We start from the raw sequence: 21,829 nt of genomic DNA on the forward strand, positions 1-21,829 counted from the left end.
GCACAAATATTTTTTCCTATCCTATTTTTAGGATTTTCTAAGTCTTTTGAGCCACGTGCCATCATAGTGATTTTTTGTCGCACTTTTTCGTCGTTGCTACCCCGATTTCCGAAAAAAAAATAGTCAAAAAGTTTTCGTGCCCATCCTGTCAGTTTGACCTGGGAAGAGTTTTGAGACACTCGCCATTATAGTGATTTTTGGCAACAAAAAAAAGAGGAGCGCAAAAAAGATCGCAAAAAAGAGAGCGAAAAAAATCTAGAGTGTGCTTTTCCCTTGTTTACGTGCAGCGCCGTGATTTTGTTAGTGTTCTAGGCTCGCGTCTCTAGCACGGTCTAGCCTAGGACCAGCACAGTACCGTTGTTGAGCGTTTATTCAACTTTGCATCTCTGAATTGATTATTGCTGACATTTTGCTACCATATCATAAGCCTTCCCAGCTCCACATACATCTACGTCATCCATTTCACACCACCTGGAAATCGCTCTAACCAAGATTTTGAGAGTTTTGACTACAACGGTTGCCGATCACCACCTATTGCTGGGTAAAAACTGGTAAGAATTTGAGATTTGCTTGACGGATTTGTGACACCCACCACCACCATTTTCTAGTAGTCTGTAGGATCATATTCTTGTGTGTTTCTATTGCTGCTAACCATGGCAGGATCACAAGTCGATGAGACTGACTGAGATAACATGACGAATAAGGAGTTGCATGATAAATTTCAGCAAATGATATTGAACAGGTGCAAGATGTGTTGAACAATTTTGAAGAGGCCATGGATAGGATAACTAGCTTTGAGAAGACGTTCGAAACAAAGCTCGATAACAAATTTAATGAAGTGCTTGCGCGTCTTCCCAAACCACCACCGGCTGCACCTGCCGCACCTCTCCAACAACAACAACAACAACAACGACTACCTCCACATCGCGAAACAGCCCTCCACTGAGCGAGCAGTGTCCCTCTTGAGCTTGGCCAAACTGTTGGTGTTGCTGTTGATACTTCTATGGCTCCTGCTGCTGATGCGTAGGAGGATGATTATGCGGGAGATTACGAGGATGAGGTTGATCAAAATCAGAACTTTGTGCAAACACCAGCACCACAACCACCAGGTCATCCACATGCAAATAATGGCAACGGTAGGGCTCCCCCTCAGGTACGAGATCATGACCATCTCCCTAAACTGAAATTGAATATTCCACCATTTGAGGGTAGATACGTTCCTGATATATATCTTACTTGGGAGTTAGAAATCGAACAACGTTTTACATGTTTAGAATATCCCGAGGAGAGACGTGTTGCTGCTGCACTTTGTGCTTTCACTAGTTTTTCTTGTGTGTGGTGCTCTGAACATCGTAGATTATATCCGAATAATATTCCAATTACTTGGTCTGCTATGAAAAGTGATATGCGTACTCGTTGGGTTCCACCATATTATCAACGTGAATTACTTCAAAAATTGCAGCGTTTAAGACAAGGAAAAAATTCTGTAGAGGAATATTATCAGGAATTACAAACTGGCATGATTAGATGTGGTATTATTGAGGATAATGAAGCTATGCTTGCACATTTTATGGGTGGATTAAATAGAGAGATTCAGACCATACTAGAGTATAAGGAGTATAATAATATCACTCGTTTATTCCATCTTGCTTGTAAAGCTGAACGTGAAGTGCAGGATCGACAGGCATTGGCACGAACTAACTATTTTGCAAGTCGACCTTCTTCATGGACACCGTGTGCATCCTCTACTTCCACACATTCTACTGCATCGGCACCTCCATCAAATGCCACATCCAGTCGTGATACAAGAAAGCAGGCACAACCACCACTATCTACCAAGAGCACACCTGTCGGACCTGTACAGAGCTCTTCTTCTTCCATGGCATCAATAGGGCACACAAGTGATATTATTTGCCGTCGTTGTAAGGGAAGAGGCCATTATGCAAGAGAATGCAAATCTCAGCCTGTGATGATTGCTACTGAGGATGGTGGTTATGAGTCCGCTAGTGACTATGATGAGGAGACTTTGGCTCTTATTACACGTGAAGAACACGGTGGAGATGATGTTGGAAATATGCCCTATAGGCAATAATAAAATGGTTATTATTATATTTCCTTGTTCGTGATAATTGTCTATAGTTCATGCTATAATTGTGTTATCCGGAAATCGTAATACATGTGTGAATACATAGGCCACAACATGTCCCTAGTGAGCCTCTAGTTGACTAGCTCGTTGATCAATAGATGGTTACGGTTTCCTGACCATGGACATTGGATGTCATTGATAACGAGATCACATCATTAGGAGAATGATGTGATGGACAAGACCCAATCCTAAGCATAGCGCAAGATCGTGTAGTTCGTTTGCTAAAGCTTTTCTAATGTCAAGTATCTTTCCTTAGACCATGAGATTGTGCAACTCCCAAATACTGTAGGAATACTTTGGGTGTGCCAAATGTCACAACTTAACTGGGTGACTATAAAGGTGCACTACGGGTATCTCTGAAAGTGTCTGTTGGGTTGGCACAAATCGAGACTGGGATTTGTCACTCCGTATGACGAAGAGGTATCTCTGGGCCCACTCGGTAAGACATCATCGTAATGAGCTCAATGTGACTAAGGATTGGTCACGGGATGATGTGTTATGCAATGAGTAAAGTGACTTGCCGGTAATGAGATTGAACGAGGTATTGGGATACCGACGATCGAATCTCAGGCAAGTAACGTACCGATTGACAAAGGGAATTGTATACGGGATTGCTTGAATCCTCGACATCGTGGTTCATCCGATGAGATCATCGTGGAACATGTGGGAGTCAACATGGGTATCGAGATCCCGCTGTTGGTTATTGGCCGGAGAGTTGTCTCGGTCATGTCTGCATGGTTCCCAAACCCGTAGGGTCTACACACTTAAGGTTCGATGACGCTGGGGTTATTAGGAAGACTTGTATGTGATTACTGAATGTTGTTCGGAGTCCCGCATGAGATCCCGGACGTCACGAGGAGTTCCGGAATAGTCCGGAGGTGAAGATTTATATATGGGAAGTCATCATACGGTCACCGAAAATATTCGGGGGTATACCGGTATTGTACCAGGACCACCAGAGGGGTTCCGGGGGTCCACCAGGAGGGTCCACCTGCCCCGGAGGGCCTTATGGGCTGTAGGTGGAAGGGAACCAGCCCCAAGTGGGCTGGGGCACCAAAACCCCCTAGGGCCCATGCGCCTAGGGTTGGGAGGAACCCTAAAGGGGGTGTCCCCCTTGGCTTGGGGGGCAAGCCCCTCCCCCTTGGCCGCCGCCCCCCTCTAGATCCCATCTAGAGGGGCCGGCCCCCTTCCCCCTTCTCCCTATAAATAGAGGGGTGAGGGGAGGGCTGCAGCACCACATCCAAGGCGCAGCCCCTCCCCTCCCCAACACCTCTCCTCGTCCGTGTGAGCTTGGCGAAGCCCTGCTGGAGAACTGCCACTCCATCACCACCACGCCGTCGTGCTGCTGCTGGAGCCTTCTTCCTCAACCTCTCCCTCCTCCTTGCTGGATCAAGGCACGGGAGACGTCATCGGGCTGCACGTGTGTTGAACACGGAGGCACCGTTGTTCGGTACTTAGATCGGATTCGGCCACGATCTGAATCGCTACGTGTACGACTCCTCCAACCGCGTTCTTGCAACGCTTCCGACTCGCGATCTTCAAGGGTATGAAGATGCACTCCCTTCTCTCTCGTTGCTAGTTACTCCATAGATTGATCTTGGTGATGCGTAGAAAAAAAAATAAATTTTTGCAACGATCCCCAATAGTGGTATCAGAGCTAGGTCTATGCGTAGTTTCTATGCATGAGTAGAACACAAGTTGTTATGGGCGTCGATTTTGTCAATTTACTTGCCGTTACTAGTATTATCTTGATTCGGCGGCATCGTGGGATGAAGCGGCCCGGACCGACCTTACATGTACGCTTACTTGAGACTGGTTCCACCAACTGACATGCACTAGTTGCATAAGGTGGCTAGAGGGTGTCTGTCTCTCCCACTTTAGTCGGATCGGATTCGATGAAAAGGGTCCTTATGAAGGGTAAATAGAAATTGGCATATCACGTTGTGGTTTTGGCGTAGGTAAGAAACGTTCTTGCTATAAACCTATAGCAGCCACGTAAAAACATGCAACAACAATTAGAGGACATCTAACTTGTTTTTGCAGCATATGTCGTGTGATGTGATATGGCCAAAAGGATGTGATGAATGATATATGTGATGTATGAGATTGATCATGTTCTTGTAATAGGAATCATGACTTGCATGTCGATGAGTATGACAACCGGCAGGAGCCATAGGAGTTGTCTTAATTTATTTATGACCTACGTGTCAACATAAACGTCATGTAATTACTTTACTTTATCGCTAACCGTTAGCCATAGAAGTAGAAGTAATAGTTGGCGAGACAACTTCATGAAGACACGATGATGGAGATCATGATGATGGAGGTCATGGTGTCATGCCGGTGATGACGATGATCATGTCACTATTTGATTGCATGTGATGTTTATCATGTTTTACATCTTATTTGCTTAGAATGACGGTAGCATAAATAAGATGATCCCTCATTAAAATATCAAGAATGGTGTTCCCCCTAACTGTGCACCGTTGCTAAGGTCCGTTGTTCCAAATCACCACATGATGATCGGGTGTGATAGGTTCTAACGTTTGCATACAATGGGTGTAAGCCAGATTTACACACGCAACACACTTAGGTTAACTTGACGAGCCTAGCATGTACAGACATGGCCTCGGAACACGAAAGACCGAAAGGTCGAACATGAGTCGTATAGAAGATACGATCAACATGAAGATGTTCACCGCTGATGACTAGTTCGTCTTACGTGATGATCAGACACGGCCTAGTCGACTCGGATCATGTATCACTTAGATGACTAGAGGGATGTCTATCTGAGTGGGAGTTCATTAAATAATTTGATTAGATGAACTTAATTATCATGAACATAGTCTAAAAATCTTTGCAATATGTCTTGTAGATCAAATGGCCCACGCTAATGTTGCCCTCAACTTCAACGCGTTCCTAGAGAAAACCAAGCTGAAAGACGATGGCAGCAACTACACGGACTGGGTCCGTAACCTGAGGATTATCCTCATAGCTGCCAGGAAAGCATATGTCCTTGATGCACCGCTAGGTGAAGCACCTGTTTTCCCAGCAGAACAAGACGTTATGAACGCTTGGCAGACGCGTAGTGATGATTACTCCCTGGTTCAGTGCAGCATGCTTTACAGCTTAGAACTGGGGCTCCAAAAGCGTTTTGAGCAACACAGAGCATACGAGATGTTCCAAGAGCTGAAAATGGTTTTTTCAAGCTCATGCCCGGGTCGAGAGATATGAAGCCTCCGACAAGTTCTACAGTTGCAAGATGGAGGAGAATAGTTCTGTCAGCGAGCACATACTCAAAATGTCTGGGTTGCATAACCGCTTATCTCAGCTGGGAGTTAATCTCCCGGATGATGCGGTCGTTGACAGAATCCTTCAGTCGCTCCCACCTAGCTACAAGAGCTTTGTGATGAACTTCAATATGCAGGGGATGGAAAAGACCATTCCTAAGGTATATTCAATGCTGAAATCAGCAGAGGTGGAAATCAAAAAGGAACATCAAGTGTTGGTGGTGAATAAAACCACTAAGTTCAAGAAAGGCAAGGGTAAAAAGAACTTCAAGAAGGACGGCAAGGGAGTTTCCGCGCCCGGTAAGCAAGCTGTCGGGAAGAAGCCAAAGAATGGACCCAAGCCTAAGACTGAGTGCTTTTATTGCAAGGGAAACGGTCACTGGAAGCGGAACTGCGCCAAGTACTTAGCGGATAAGAAGGCCGGCAATGCCAAAGGTATATGTGATATACATGTTATTGATGTGTACCTAACCAGCGCTCGTAGTAGCTCCTGGGTATTTGATACCGGTGCAGTTGCTCATATTTGTAACTCAAAACAGGAACTACGGAATAAACGGAGACTGGCGAAGGACGAGGTGACGATGCAGGTCGAGAATGGTTCGAACGTCGATGTGATCGCCGTCGGCACGCTACCTCTACATTTACCTATGGGATTAGTTTTAAACCTCAATAATAGTTATTTAGTACCAGCTTTGAGCATGAACATTGTATCTGGATCACATTTAATGCAAGATGGCTACTCATTTAAATCTGAGAATAATGGTTGTTCTATTTATATGAGAGACATGTTTTATGGTCATGCCTCGCTAGTCAATGGTTTATTCTTATTTAATCTCGAACGTGATGTTACACATATTCATAGTGTGAATGCCAAAAGATGTAAGGTTGATAATGATAGTCCCACATACTTGTGGCACTGCCGCCTTGGTCACATTGGTGTCAAACGCATGAAGAAACTCCATGCAGATGGACTTTTGGAGTCTCTTGATTATGAATCATTTGACACGTGCGAACCATGCCTCATGGGCAAAATGACCAAGACTCCGTTCTCTGGAACAATGGAGCGAGCAACCAACTTATTAGAAATCATACATACTGATGTGTGCGGTCCAATGAGTGTTGAGGCTCGCAGTGGCTATCGTTATGTTCTCACCCTCACTGATGACTTGAGTAGATATGGGTATGTCTACTTAATGAAACACAAGTCTGAGACCTTTGAAAAGTTCAAGGAATTTCAGAGTGAGGTTGAGAATCAACGTGACAGGAAAATCAAGTTCTTACGATCAGATCGTGGGGGAGAATATTTGAGTCACTAATTTGGCACGCACTTAAGGAAATGCGGAATTATTTCACAACTCACGCCACCTGGAACACCTCAGCGTAATGGTGTGTCCGAACGTCATAATTGCACTCTATTGGATATGGTACGATCTATGATGTCTCTTACCGATCTACCGTTGTCATTTTGGGGTTATGCTATAGAGACTGCCGCATTCACTTTAAATAGAGCTCCGTCGAAATCCGTTGAGACAACACCGTATGAATTGTGGTTTGGTAAGAAACCTAAGCTGTCGTTTCTAAAAGTTTGGGGATGCGATGTTTATGTCAAGAAACTTCAACCTGAAAAGCTCGAACCCAAATCGGAAAAATGCGTCTTCATAGGATACCCTAAAGAAACTATTGGGTATACCTTCTACCTCAGATCCGAAGGCAAGATCTTTGTTGCCAAGAATGGATCATTTCTAGAGAAAGAGTTTCTCTCGAAAGAAGTAAATGGGAGGAAAGTAGAACTTAATGATGTATTGCCTCTTGAACCAGAGAGTGGCGCAGCTCAAGAAAATGTTCCTGAGGTGCCTGCACCGACTAGAGAGGAAGTTAATGATGATGATCATGAAACTTCAGATCAAGTTGCTACTGAACTTCGTAGGTCCACAAGGACACGTTCCGCACCAGAGTGGTACGGCAACCCTGTCCTGGAAATCATGTTGTTAGACAATGGTGAACCTTCGAACTATGAAGAAGCGATGGCGGGCCCAGATTCCGACAAATGGCTGGAAGCCATGAAATCCAAGATAGGATCCATGTATGAAACGAAGTATGGACTTTGACTGACTTGCCCGATGATCGGCGAGCCATAGAAAATAAATGGATCTTTAAGAAGAAGACAGACGCAGATGGTAATGTGACCATCTATAAGGCTCGGCTTGTCACTAAGGATTATCGACAAGTTCAAGGGGTTGACTACGATGAGACTTTCTCACCCGTAGCGAAGCTGAAGTCCGTCCGAATCATGTTAGCAATTGTCGCATTCTATGATTATCAGATATGGCAAATGGACGTCAAAACGGCATTCCTTAATGGTTTCCTTAAGGAAGAATTGTATATGATGCAGCCGAAAGGTTTTGTCGATCCTAAGAATGCTGACAAGGTGTGCAAGCTCAACCGCTCAATCTATGGGCTGGTGCAAGCCTCTCGGAGTTGGAACATTCGATTTGATGAGATGATCAAAGCGTTTGGGTTTACGTAGACTTATGGAGAAGCCTGTGTTTACAAGAAAGTGAGTGGGAGCTCTGTAGCATTTCTCATATTATATGTGGATGACATACTATTGACGGGAAATGATATAGAATTCTTGGAAAGCATAAAGGCCTACTTGAACAAGTGTTTTTCAATGAAGGACCTTGGAGAAGTTGCTTATATATAAGGCATCAAGATCTATAGAGATAGATCGAGGCGCCTCATTGGTCTTTCACAAAGTACGTACCTTGACAAGATATTGAAGAAGTTCAATATGGATCAGTCCAAGAAGGGGTTCTTGCCTGTATTGCAAGGTATGAGATTGAGGACGGCTCAATGTCTGACCACGGCAGAAGATAGAGAAAAGATTAGTGTCGTCCCCTATGCCTCGGCCATAGGGTCTATTATGTATGCCATGCTGTGTACCAGACCTGATGTAAACCTTGCTGTGAGTTTGGTAGAAAGGTACCAAAGTAATCCCGGCATGGAACACTGGACAGCGGTCAAGAATATCCTGAAGTACCTGAAAAGGACTAAGGATATGTTTCTCGTTTATGGAGGTGAAGAAGAGCTCATCGTAAAGGGTTACGTCGATGCTAGCTTCGACACAGATCTGGATGAGTCTAGGTCACAAACCGGATACGTGTATATTTTGAATGGTGGGGCAGTCGGCTGGTGTAGTTGCAAGCAAAGCGTCGTGGCAGGATCTACATGTGAAGCGGAGTACATGGCAGCCTCGGAGGTAGCACAAGAAGCAATCTGGATGAACGAGTTCATTACCGACCTAGGAGTTATTCCCAAAGCGTCGGGCCCGATGACTCTCTTCTGTGAAACACTGGAGCTATTGCCCTTGCCAAGGAGCCCAGGTTTCATAGGAAGAGCAGGCATATCAAGCGTCGCTTCAACTCCATTCGTGAAAATGTTCAAAATGGAGAAATAGATATTTGTAAAGCGCATACGGACCTGAATGTCGTAGATCCGTTGACTAAACCTCTTCCTCGAGCAAAACATGATCAACACCAGAATGCTATGGGTGTTCGATTCATCATAATGTAACTAGATTATTGACTCTAGTGCAAGTGGGAGACTGTTGGAAATATGCCCTAGAGGCAATAATAAAATGGTTATTATTATATTTCCTTGTTCATGATAATTGTCTATTGTTCATGCTATAATTGTGTTATCCGGAAATCGTAATACATGTGTGAATACATAGACCACAACATGTCCCTAGTGAGCCTCTAGTTGACTAGCTCGTTGATCAATAGATGGTTACGGTTTCCTGACCATGGACATTGGATGTCATTGATAATGGGATCACATCATTAGGAGAATGATGTGATGGACAAGACTGTAAGTGCATCTAGTGCCACCCCTAGTTGGTTTTGGAGTATTGACGACAAACCTAGTTGAGGGACTAATGTGTTTGTGAGAATTGCAGGATAACACAGGTAGAAGTCCCTCATTGATTCGGTTTTCCTACCAGAGATGACCCCTAAAAATGTATGAAGACATTGAAGTCAAAGGTGGTATATGAAGATATTCACATTGAAGACTATGACAAGAGAAGACATCGCATGAAGCCTATGGAGCTCGAAGACTTAGATCTTTCGTAGTTCTTTTTCTTCCCCTTTGTTGAGTCATAGGAACCACCGTACTGTTAAGTGGGGTCCAAGAGAACCAGTCAGAATGACTGAAGTGATGCTTAAACAAAACCTATGTCTTCGAGTGAAGACTTTGAGAGCGAATCTTGTCCAAAGTCGGACAAGTCAGCTTTGCTTGTAGCCCAAGTAAAGTTGTCGTGTGAGTTTGAAATCTGACCGTTGGAACACGTGTCAGTTCCTTAGTGACCAAGGGTCATTTCGGACAAATCAGGTTGGGTTGCCAAGTGGCTATAAATAGCCCACCCCCTACAACCATAAACGGTTGGCTGCTCAGATTCAGAGTACGGCTTTTGTCGTTTGAGAGCAACCCACCTCGAAGCCTTTAAGAGAGAATTCCTTGCGAGGATAAAGCCCTAACCACCCAGAGCCAAAGAGAATTAGGCATCACTTAAGTCTTCTTGTCTATGTGATCTGAAGACTTATTACACTTGAGGACTGTGAATCCTCCAGCCGGTTAGGCATCGCGTTCTCAGCATCCAAGAGACATTGTGGGTTGCCGGTGAACAAAGTCTGTGAAGGTTTGGGAGTCTACCTTGAAGACTTACCAGAGTGATTGGGCGAGGTCTGTGTGACCTTAGCTCAAGGGGAATACGGTGAGGACTGGGTGTCCTGAGCTACGTGTTCAGGACTGGGTGTCCGGGACTGTGTGTCCTAAGGTTTAAATACCTAGCCGCCCTAACCAGACGTACAGTTGTCCCAGCAACTCGAACTGTTCCAACAAATCATTATCTTCAATGAGTCACTGGTTTCATCTTCCCTTCCCTTTACTTACTTTACTCCTTGTGAAGTCATTGTATGATTGCACTATCTTTTATCTTCACTGAGTGACTGCATTTTCTGTTTGGCTTCATAATATCTTCCTACCTGATCCTTACTACATTGCTGCTATTAGTCATTGTGCTTTCACTCCATTGAATACTTGACTATGGCTTGCCTAGTGTAGTCTACCTTCCGCTGCAGGGTAATAGGTTTATTTCTATCATTTGTCTTCATAACTTCCATGTTTTGAAGACTTTCATAAAAATCGCCTATTCACCCCCCCCCCTCTAGTCGATATAACGCACTTTCAATTGGTATCAGAGCAAGGTGCTCCCTTGTTCTGTGTGATTCGGTTTAACCACCTGGAGTTTTAGCTATGTCGACTGCAGGGACAATTAAAGTCTCCGCTGCGTGCCCCGTCTTCGATGGAACTGAATATCCCTACTGGAAGAATAAGATGCGCATGCATCTTGAAGCCATTGACGTCGACCTATGGTATGTCGTCAAGAACGGCATTCCCAAGGCTGGAGAAGGTGTCACTGCTGCTGATGTCAAGAAGTTCGTTCAACTAGACTCTACTGCCAAGAATATCATATGTGGTCATCTGACCAAAGGACAGTATGGCCGTGTGAGTGCTTTGGAAACAACTAAGCTGGTCTGGGACTGGCTCTCCAAGGTCAATGAAGGCGTCTCAACCCAGAGAGATCAGAGAATCAGTGTCCTTCGCAACCTCTACAACCGCTTCAAGTGAAATGACAATGAGAATGTCCAGCTCACATTTGACCGACTCACTGACATCACAAATGAGCTTCAAGCCCTCGGCACTACTGAGATCACCAAGCATGAAGTCGTCAAGACACTACTGAGATCACTTGATAGTTCGTTTGACACCCTAGCCTTGATGATTCAAGAACGTCCTGATTTCAAGACACTCGATCCGTCTGACATACTTGAGAGGCTCAACACACATGAGTTTCAGCTTTCTGAGAAAAGAGATATCTACGGTCCAAACTATGGGCGAACTCGTGCTTTGAAGGCAAAAGTTGTCTCCTCATCTGAAGTAGAATCTGACAGCAGTTCGGATGATCCTGAAGACATTGGAAGGGAACTTTCTATGCTTGTGAAGAAGTTCCAAAAATTCACCAAGAAGAAAGGTTTCAGAAAGTCTTCCCGATCAAGCTCAAGGAATGATGAAGCTTCTGCTCACGACTACAAGAAGAAAACGTGTCACAAGTGCAATAAACCTGGCCACTTCATCTCTGAGTGTCCGCAGTGGGACAATGAGAACAAAAAGAAGAAGAAGAGCAAGGAATATGACTCTGACGACAAGAAGAAGAAGAAATACTCAAAGTCTTCTTCCAAGTCTTCCTCAAAGTCTTCATCACACAAGAAGAGCTCATCTGGCAAGGCACGTGCGTTTGTTGGCAAGGAAATGGATTCAGAGGAGGAGTCCTCTTCTGAGGAGGCGGAGGTGGAGTCTGAGGAGGAGTCCGATTCAGGCGTCGCAAGTCTGGCTACAGCATACGTTGCCAAGTCCATCTTCAACACTGAAGACAATGATGTCATCACCGACACCGATGCAAATGACAAGGACTACTCCGCTTCTACCTACTGCTTCATGGCACGCGGTGCCAAGGTAAACACACGCACTACTCACTATCAAACATATAGTGACGATGACTCTGATTGTGGTTCAAAACCCAGCTACAAAACACTTGCTAAAATTGCAACTGAACAACAGAAAGCTATGGAACATATTCAAAAACTGTTAGACAGAAGCGATGATCTGTTAGGTGCTGAAATGACTCGATCTGAGTCCTTAATTGAAGACATAAAAAATCTTCACGTTAAGTATGAGGAACTTGAAAGTCATCATGAAACGCTCTCAACAACTCATGAAAAGCTTTCCTATGATTATCTTCAAAGGAAGCAAGATCTTGAGAAATTGAGAGCGGCTCATGAAGATCTTCAAAAGGAAAACGAGTCACTTCGTGCCGAACAGATCAGCTCCGCTCAGGAAGGATTTGAACCACCATGTCTTAAATGCATTGAGCATGATAATGCTACTACTGTTGCTGAATGTTCTACTGCGGTTACTGTTGCAATATCTTCAACTGTTGATGTGGTAACTAACCCCTCTGCTGAGGATTCCACTGCTATTGCTGATGAGAATGCTAGGTTGAAGACATTGCTTGAAACAGGGATGTACAAAAGTCTTAAAGGGCATCAGACACTATGTGATGTCCTCAAAAAGCAGATCTTGAACCGAAACCCGAGGAAAGAGGGTGTTGGGTTCGTAAGGAAAATGAATGCTGATGGCTCTTACTGGAAACCTGAGCAGTACCCCAAAACCACATGGGTTGCTGCAAAGGAATTTTCAGCAGATCCATCCACTCTATCTGGGTTCACTTGTGCAAACCCCATTGTCATTGATGAATCCTTTGATGCAAACTATAAACTGTTTAAGAATCAGAATGGTGAAGTGTTTGCCAGGTACATTGGTACTAACTGCAGGAATGGACTGCCTATGAAGAAGATCTGGGTTCCGAAAAAGTGTCTGGAGAATCTTCCTGTGAATGTCATCATGACACCTCACGTGAAGAAGACAAACCTCAGACCAAAGGCTTCATACGGTCCAAAGGCTTCATACAGACAGAGGACTCACCTGAGTCGCACTAACGCAAATGTTTTGCAGGGAAACCATACTCAGGCCTATGAATATGAGAGCGGTTCATCAAACCGCCATGTTCATAAGACCAAGAACTATTCTGCTTATTCTTATGAGTACTATTGTCCGCCTGCAAGACTGTTTGCTAGGGCTCCAAAGCCAAAGTTCTCAGATGCTGCACTTAGACTTATTGCTTCTAAGCCACCCTTGAAGATGTGGGTGGCTAAGAAAGCTTAACTCTCTTTTGCAGGGAAAGGTCTCCAGCAGAAAACCAAAATCGTCTGACGCTATTGTTGGGGACCTTAAACATCTTGTAGGGCGCAAGATCAAATGCCCGAATGGTCTTACTATGTACTTCGTTCCTGAATCGCTTGCTACTCTCCCTATTAGTCCTAATCTGGATCTAAGCTTTCATAACCCACTGGTTCGTCAAATGTTTTTGCTTCACAATTCTCTTCGTGAAGCCTATCCCCCTAACTGCACTGTAGGGTGCGACAGCAGCGTCTTCGGAATGGATTATTGATAGTGGGTGTACAAATCACATGACTGGCAAAAGAAGCCTTCTTATGGACTCAACCTTGCGTCCATCCGACAAGAGCCACATCACATTTGCTGACACTGGTAAAAGTAAGGTATTGGGTCTAGGTAGAGTTGCAATCTCAAGGGATCAACACATGGATAAAGTCATGCTTGTTGAATCCCTTGGCTTCAACTTAATCTCTGTCTCAATGCTTTGCGATTTAAACATGATCGTAATATTTGGAAAATATCGTTGCCTTGTTCTAATGGAATCTGACAAGTCTCTAGTATTTGAAGGGTATCGAAAAGATGATTTGTACGTGGTAGATTTCTCAGCAGGACCACAGCTTGTCGTATGTCTTCTAGCAAAAGCTTCAGAATGCTGGCTCTGGCATCGGAGGCTTGGGCATGCTGGCATGAGGAACCTCCACACCCTGGCAAAGAAGAAGCATGTCATAGGCATCGAGGGCGTCAAGTTCAAGAAAGATCACTTATGCGGTGCCTGTGAGGCAGGAAAGATGACGAGGGCCAAACATCCCTCAAAGACAATTATGACTACTACTCGACCCTTCGAACTGCTTCACATGGATCTTTTCGGTCCCACTCATTACTCAACTCTTACTACTACTGCTTGTCTCTATGGCTTTGTCATTGTTGATGATTATTCTAGATATACTTGGGTGCACATAATCCTTTACAAGACTGAAGTGTAGGATGTCTTCAGACGCTTCGCCAATCGAGCAATGAACAACTATGGCGCCAAGATAAAGCATATTAGAAGTGACAATGGCACTGAATTCAAGAACACTGGCCTTGATACATATCTTGATACCTTGGGCATCACACATGAATTCTCAGCCTCGTACACGCCACAGCAGAATGGCGTCGTCGAACGCAAGAACAGAACACTCATTGAGATGGCCAGAACGATGCTAGATGAATACAAGACTCCAAGAAAATTCTGGCCTGAAGCCATTGATACTGCATGCCATACAATCAATCGTGTTTATCTTCACAAGCTTCTGAACAAGACATCTTATGAGCTCCTTACTGGCAAGAAGCCAAATGTCAGTTACTTCAGAGTATTTGGCGCCAGGTGCTGGATCAAGGACCCACATCACACCTCAAAGTATGCACCAAAAGCACATGAGGGTTTTATGCTTGGATATGGAAAGGATCCGCACTCCTACAGAGTCTTCAATCTCTTTCATTATAAAGTGGTTGAAACAGTGGATGTGCGGTTCGATGAGACCAACGGTTCACAAAGAGAGCACCTGCCAAATGTGCTAGATGAAGTTCCATCCAGTGAGTCAATCAAGCTAATGGGAACTGGAGAAATTATACCTTCTAAAGCTCATCCTGAAGAAGAACTTATCATCTCAGCACCCGATCAACCTGAAGACAATGCTCAGCCTGAAGACATTCCCTCTAACAACGACAATGATCAGCAAGAGCAAAATCTTCGCCCTGTACATCCTCGTGTTGCCAATGAAGTGCAGATTGAAAGAATAATTGATAGCATCAATGCACCCGGTCCACTCACTCGTTCAAGGGCAACTCAGCTAGCAAATTTCTGTGGGCACTTGGCATTCGTCTCAATAACAGAACCCAAGAAAGTTGAAGAAGCCTTCATGGAACCTGAATGGATTCAAGCTATGCAAGAAGAGCTTTAACAGTTTGAGCTGAATAATGTATGGGAACTGGTTAAGCGTCCCAATCCTCGGAAGCACAACATAATAGGCAAAAAATGGATATACCGCAACAAACAAGATGAGCACGGTCAAGTTGTCAGAAACAAAGCTCGTCTCGTTGCTCAAGGATATACTCAAGTGGAAGGCATTGACTTCGATGAAACATTTGCTCATGTGGCTAGACTTGAAGCCATACGCATACTGATGGCCTATGCAAATCATCACAACATACTTCTTTATCAAATGGATGTGAAGAGCGCCTTTCTCAATGGCAAGATTGAAGAAGAAGTGTATGTTGCACAACCACCTGGCTTTGAAGATCCAAAACATCCTGACATGGTATACAAGCTCAACAAGGCACTGTATGGCCTCAAACAAGCCCCTCGGGCCTGGTATGACACACTCAAATACTTCCTGAAGAGCAAAGGCTTCATACCTGGTTCCCTCGACCCCACTCTCTTCACGAAGACATATGATGGTGAACTGTTTGTGTGCCAAATATATGTGGATGACATTATCTTCGGGTGCACCAATCAGAAGTACAGTGAAGAGTTTGGATTTATGATGCAAGAGCAATATCAAATGTCTATGATGGGAGAGCTGAAGTTCTTTCTCGGTCTTCAAATACGACAACAACGCAACGGCATCTTCATATCTCAAGAGAAGTATCTCAAAGATTGCCTGAAGAAGTTTGGTATGCAAGACTGCAAAGGCTTCACGACGCCAATGCCAGCCAAGCATCATCTGGGTCCTGACAACAATGGTAAAGAGTTCGATCGAAAGGTATACCGCTCCATGATTGGTTCTTTACTTTATCTATGTGCATCTAGGCCAGATATTATGCTTAGTGTTTGCATGTGTGCTCAATTCCAAGCGACACCAAAGGAGTCGCATCACTTAGCTGTGAAGTGAATTCTTCGATATTTGGCTCACACCCCAACTCTAGGATTATGGTATCCAAAGGGCTCAGAGTTTCATCTGGTTGGATTCTCGGATGCTGATTATGTTGGTGACAAAGTGGATCGCAAGTCTACATCAGGCACATGTCATTTTCTGGGACGATCACTTGTATGTTGTCTTCAAAGAAGCAGAACTGTGTATCTCTCTCCACTGCTGAATCTGAATACATTGCTGCTGGATCTTGCTGTGCTCAGCTTCTGTGGATGAAGCAAACACTCAAGGACTATGGCATTCATCTGAAGCAAGTGCCACTCTACTGCGACAACGAAAGCGCCATCAAGATTGCCAACAACCCAGTTCAGCACTCAAAGACAAAGCACATTGAAATTCGTCATCACTTTCTCAGAGATCATGTTGTGAAGGAAGATATTGATATCATACACGTCAACACTGAAGAGCAATTGGCAGATATCTTCACCAAGCCCTTGGATGAGAAGAGATTTTGCAAGTTATGGTGTGAGCTAAATATCCTGGAATCCTCAAATGTCCTGTGATCAGGCACACATCCTAACCCTTATGCATATTGATGACTTAGATGTGCAACACACGAAGTAAAGTATATCTTCAATCAATGAAGACATACATTCTAAGTGTAAATACATTAATGTGGAATTTGACTTCGGAGCGCCACGGTAATTGTGCGCCGTGTCTGGGTCTAATACTTCCCATACGGTGGGTAACGCCACCACCAAATGTTCTATTTGAAGTGTTTCACTCATGGCGTTACCTTGCTATGTCTTCACATTTGGTTTGGCTTCAATCTCAACATGTTTTCATGATTATCTTCATTATGTTGATTATATATATATATACTAGTGTTCTGTCCTCTACAACATTCACTTATAGCTATGTCTTCTTGTTGAATCTTTTGAACTAAGTGAATGTGATCGGACCCTAACCTCTCTGTGCTTTCTATCTCAAACTCTATCTCTCCAAATCGTATGCATTCTATTGAAACTGTCGAATGTCTTCTCTGCGTCCTTGTCAGCAGAAGATACAGAGACAAACCTTAAGTCCGCTTTCAATGCTCATTCCTCCACATGAAACCCGGAGAAGTAGGAATGACCACCCGACAATCCAGGCGTGCGTGGGACGTGGAACAAACCCCAAAATTCTGCATGATGGCCACGTGTTCCTCAGATGCGAATCGCCAGGGGCACCTGTGTAATAACGCAGTGCCGCCCCTGTACCTATAAATACACACTTCACAGTGGTCATTATCTCTTCTTCCACTCTCGCACGAACCCTAGCGCCACCGCTTGCCCTCGACGACGCCGGCGACGAAGCGCTTCACTGCCGCAACCTCTCCGACGCCGTCTTCACGCCGACCGCGGACATCGTCCTCTCCGCCGTCGCCGTGGGTATCCTCCGTCGCCAAGTTAGGGCACGGAAGATCGAACTACTCGGCCTCCTCTTCCACTCCGTCTAGCAGTTCTTAGTGTGGTAAATAAAACTTCCTTTTTACGGCACCGTTGATCCTATGGCTTTGTCACTTTCTACCACAAGCAGTTTCTATTCACGCAAGTTAGATCTCTCTCATACTGCATCTCATAACATTCCTAGTATATTCACTTATGCTTCACAAAGTAGTTAGATTCCTCACTTGCACTGATCTCTGGATTCATACAAATCTGGAACCAACTCCTTATCTATGAGTGAATGTCTTCGCACGATGAGGTCAATGTCTTCTAAACTGATTTATATTCAAAATCTTCTGAGAATGCATATGACCTCTTCCCCTTCCCTTGCACCTTAATGCTGTCACAGGTACATGTCCGTGGGAGAATCCCTTGGTTCTCATAGTCTGCATTCATTTGCAAAATTCTTACAGCATCATATCAATTCTCCCGAAGCCAATTCCTGTCTGTCCAGCAAGCGAAAGCCCTTGAAGCCTTTGAACGTATTGAAGCCTTTCAGTTTAAAGTTCATGGCTTCAGAGAAATCAGCAACGAAGGGTGGCAGAAAGCATCATGGAGAAACATCAAGAGATCTGCCAGATGACCTCTCAGAACTGTACAAGACAGATCCTGAAGAGGATTACAATCAGCGCAAAACACGAATCTAATGGATTCGACGCTATTGGGCAGAACAGTGGTTCACAGTACAGATTTGTGACAAAGGAATATGCTGAAAATAATGCCATCAAGCGACCATGGGGAGACATCCTCTACAAAAATCTTCAACCCAGGACCAGAGATGAAGCCATTGAACAAGGCTTCTATCCCTGCATGGTCCGTGGACCACAGCCTGCGGATGCTGACCCATCGTCACTGCTATGGTGTCGTGACGACATTCTGTTCAAGCGCAACTTTTAGTTTGCCTAGAACTCAGCGAAGCAGAACAAGAAGACATTGGGACTAGACTTCAACCCTGGTCCTTCTGCTCCAAGGGCTGACGGCACCCGTGATGAAGAACCCAATGTCGTCGGTCCTTTCTACAACCTTGAAGGTCTCATCACCCATATCTTGGTTCAAGGGATAGCCGTGAATGAGCCTGCAGCTGACGTTGAATCAGATGAAGCACGTGCAGTGCCGAAGCCAAAGAAGTTGAAGAAGCCTAAAGCTTCAAAGCCTGCCCCTTCACCAAAAATCTCACGAGCGAAGCCACTGGCAACTGCACCTCCTGAAAACAGTGTGCAGTCTGAAGATTTGTCACGCATCTCCAAGCCCCAGAAGGTCAAGATGCCTCTGTCACACACTGGCCAAGAGCTAACTGCTGCTGCCATTCTGTGCAATGATGCCATTGATCTGTCAAGTGATGAAGATCTTGCAGATGACGCTCTTGAGCAACTCATCAAGAGCAAAGAAGAAGCAGAAATCTTCAATGATCTGCCTCTCTTTGATGTAACAATCATCCACAACTTCATTGATGAATGATTTGACATGCCAAACATCAGCTTCGACGATCTGCAACTACCCATTGGCCTCAGTGTCGCCTTCCATGGCGCCATTGCTTCAGAGTTAGCCATCGCCCAGCGCATTGTTGAACTGAAGCAGAAGATTGACTTTGAGAAATCTTAGTTCAAGAAGCATATGGCCAAGCTCAGCGTGTAAGACGTGAAGAACTTTAAGATTATGCTGCACGAGCTCAAGGAAGCCTTTCTAAAGAAACGTGCAGAAGCTCAGGGTTCTCGTGAGTGCATGAAGGTCTTGGCTGACAGGTGTGTGCAAGCCTGCAATGAGGCTGAGAAGCGCAAGGCCCTTGGGCGTCCTGGCATCGACCCCAGGATGGCTGCCAAGAAGACGAAGAAGCCCGCTATGGCTGAACCCGAAGCACCAAGGCAGGAAGCAGATCCCCTTGTCTTCCCAACTAGCATGACTGGCCCTAAGCCAAAGGCCAGGTCAACCGCTTCAGAACTGAAGAAGACCAGGACTGCTGAGGCTAAAGCAAGGAAGAGAAAACATCCTGAAGCATCTGCTACTGCCCCCGCCAAGAAGAAAAGAAAGACCAAGAAGGAACGGGCTGCTCCCACAGAGCCCTTGATTGTTGAACCCATTTCCATGGTTCACCCCGACGCCGATCCACAAGAACATCAACTGACTGTCCATGAGCCTGCTTTCACAGAGGCTCATGAAGCTGAATACTTTCCAGTAGTTGATCCCATCGCTGCTGAAGACATTGGTCACCATGACCATGTTGAAGATGATGCAGCCCTTCCTCAGCTAGAGCACCAACGGGTATCATCGCCTGTGCTCACGCACAGCAAACTCATCAGCATTGGTCGTCCACTGACGCCAATTGCACATGATGCTTCATGGGCGGATCGCCCACAAGAGGAAGAAGACTTTGAGGCCCAGCCAACAGCAACTCCACAGGCGTCACCCGCGTTGCGCAGGCTTCGCAAAGGTCCAAGGCCTCCAGTCTCTGCTGAAGACAATCAGGCTGCATCAGCCGCTGAAGAAGAAGTCCCACAAGTTGCCACTCCCATGTCCCACCAAGAAGGGGTTCTCGAGGAGAACGTGATCGTGACTAACCCTCCTGCTCATCAAGTGGAGGTTGAACATCTTGAGGCTGCCACCACCAACACCACTGAAGCCACTGACGCTGGCATGGCTGAAGCTAATGTGGAGCCCTCACCAACAAAAGCACCAGAAGTCAGCGAAGCCACTGATCCCGCCGCTTCTGTTTCTGCGTCTGCTGTCGGTCCCCAGTTCGACTATCATGTTGAGCACAGGCCTCAGGTGCAGAAGCCAATCCCAAGATTGCCAAGGTTCCCAGGTCCTGCATCAGCACCTGGCTCCTTTAATATCAATGGCTTCAGAGCAGACAACACATTCTTCAATAGCTCCAGGAACCCCTACTCAAGGGAAAGAATATCATCTAATCGGTTCTGGAGTTATCCGCAGCAAAGCTATTACTCATGCGTTCTTTACAACCAAGGTCGCATCTTCCCACACAAGCGCCTTGACATTGAAGCAATAGCTGGTCTGCCCTGTCTAGAAGAAGCTCTGGATTGCTTCAAAGAGGTTGGACTGCTGCCATTCGTCACTGACCAAGAGCATTGGAATGAAGAGTTGCTGCTCCAATTATATGCCACACTTCACATCCACGGGTATAGCAGAGATCCGAAGACTTGGGTCCTGGAGTGGATGATAGGAAACGTTCGTCACGAAGCCAAAGCCTTTGACATCATTGATCTCACTGGTTTTCCCACTCCTGGCGATCTCTACGAGCATGGCTGTCAGCTTCATAGTGAAGCTATTGAGAGCATCTTTCAGAAGACTGAACCTAATATGAGTCAGATGCTCAATATGATGAAGCCATTGCCCCAAGATGCTTCTTATCCCACGGAGTTCTTCGTTGAAGACCTTGAGTATCTGCCAAGAACCATTTATCACATCATAAGGCGAACTCTCTGGCCAATCAAAGGACATTCTCCCCATGCCAAGCTGGAAGGTGCAATGAAGACTTTGGTCTTCTACATTCTTCATGGAAAATGCTTCAATACACAGGATTTCTTCATTCGCCAACTTGCTGCATCTGGCTCTGATCTGTTTGGTTTGAAGTTCTATGCCCCTTGGGTGATGCGGTTGATCAAACTCGCTATCTCATATCAGCCCTCTGCCCACAATCATCGGATCTTTTTGCCTTATGTGGATATGTCTATTGAAGCCATCTATCCTGAGCCTGCCAAGGAACCTCTAAGTCTTCAGAATGCAGAGCATCAAAGTTTTTCTCAGAACGTTGAAGGCGTTGAAGCCGTAACTCGTGTGTATCCTTTGGCTGGCACTACACGTGCACCGCATCCTGCTCTCACTGAAGCCACTGACAGTACAACTGCTCCATGACCCAAGAAGCGCACTCGTGTTCTCAACGACCGAGAGCTTCTTGTGGCTCTTCATCAGAAACAGGATAGGCATCATGACTGGTTGAAGCGTCAAATGCAAAGCCTCTTGGTGGATGTTAATCGCATTCGCAATCTTGCCACCAAGAATGCTTTTGTTTCCCATGAAACCTCTCGCCGCACATGGAAAGGGTTGCCGCTGATGTGTTCTGAAGATGATCTTCAAGAGGATGGCTTCTCTGAGCGATTCAAGTTTGACTCCACACCTCCTCGAAGGGCAGTGCTGCGACGAACTCCATCCCTTGAAGACTCTGAGTTCTCTTCCTCTGCT

Source organism: Triticum aestivum, chromosome 6A (assembly GCF_018294505.1).
Source record: "Triticum aestivum cultivar Chinese Spring chromosome 6A, IWGSC CS RefSeq v2.1, whole genome shotgun sequence".
NCBI lineage: Eukaryota > Viridiplantae > Streptophyta > Magnoliopsida > Poales > Poaceae > Triticum > Triticum aestivum.